This window comes from Adiantum capillus-veneris, chromosome 30, assembly GCF_014529385.1.
Source record: "Adiantum capillus-veneris isolate H3 chromosome 30, ASM1452938v2, whole genome shotgun sequence".
Classification (NCBI taxonomy): domain Eukaryota; kingdom Viridiplantae; phylum Streptophyta; class Polypodiopsida; order Polypodiales; family Pteridaceae; genus Adiantum; species Adiantum capillus-veneris.
The window spans coordinates 108,885,506-108,886,932 of NC_140960.1; the positions used below are offsets into that span (position 1 = coordinate 108,885,506).

General features: G+C 41.3%; 1 pseudogene; it reads left to right on the top strand.

Moving 5' to 3' along the window:
- Positions 1–295: 295 nt before the first annotated feature.
- LOC147418594 (uncharacterized) lies at positions 296–1,118 on the top strand (annotated as a pseudogene).
- Positions 1,119–1,427: the final 309 nt, after the last annotated feature.

Here is a 1,427-nt window from a genome sequence, read left to right on the forward strand (position 1 = left end):
CTAATGATGCATGCGTCACTAATATCATCAATGTTTACATTCAATGCACAAAGCAACATGGCTATCTAGCAGGTAGATACATAGGGCTTGGTCCAGATATGCAAACATATCTAGAGAAATCAAGAAATAAAGCAAAAAATCTTAGCCCACTTCTGTTGGCACGTGCTCTCCAAGGGGCAGTGGGGCAGGCACACCATTTTATGGGCAACCTTTATTGCAAGGAGACAGGGAAACCGTGCAAAGAAAGAACGCTAGAGGATTTGCAGAAACAACTTCTCATAAGCCTGGCTATGTGATGGAGTCTAGACAACGAAAAGAGCACGGACGACCACGAAAGATTTTGTTTGATATGGACATGAAGCAAGAGGGACAGATTTGATGTGAATACATATTCCATAGATGAGGAGATTCATGCAAATAATGACATAATGTGACACCATACCTTCTATTAGTGAATACGCTATTGGTGATTTTGAGATTGTTGTGCCAAGAGGTCAATAAGAAGAATGCCTCAAAATGTCTCTCGTAAGTGCTTTGGTGTGGTTGAAGGGAGAAGATGTGAGAATTTCATGCAAAGTAGGTCTCCAGGACTTGTGGCCCCATGCTTTTGGGGAGAGAGGACTTACAAAGACCAGAGGCAACACCAATGTATGTGGTTTTGTGGCCATGATGTGCATCACACTGAATTTGTGTCCAAACAAGTATTGTCACCACAGGAAAGGCCAACAACTTGGCTAGTAGAGAGTGGAACATGTGTATCAAAGGAGGAGTATGCCGGTTTGCTAGGGGCAGGTTTTGTAACTAGAGATCCTTCTCCAAAGGCTGACAAGGAAAGGGAGACAGTGGGAACCCCTGGCAAGCGCAGCAAAAAATGGAGGTCCGGTGTCTCTAAGGAGGCAAGTAAACGCATGGAAATAGGTGCACATATGGAATCTTGTTTTGTGCAAGAGATAATTTTGGTGCCTGCTCGTCATGCTGTGTTCAAGATATTAATGCAAGATGTATATGATGTGCATGTGGCTATGGAGCCCTACTATACATGCCATGATTTTCAAGGCTGGGAGAAAGCAACAAAATCTTACTTGGCTTGTAAGCACCTATACTTTGTCTACACATAGATTCTTGGGTTGGATGGTAAGCAGCATATGATTATACATCAACCAACACTATGTGAAAGAGATCTCACTTTCATCCTGAATCAACCCCGATGGTTTACACCTTCAAAGAAGTAGAGAAAAAATAAATGCCTAGTAGTTTGCTCAATTTGTTTTGACAATTTGGTGGGTGATTTGTACACTTTGTGAGGCTTTATTTTGGCATTTCACAGTAAAACAATCTCTTCAATGGCATGCTTTTTTCCTTGAACTATTTTGGACCATAAAGATTAATGCTTTTGAGGAATCTTTATTTTAATTGATGGTAGTGCT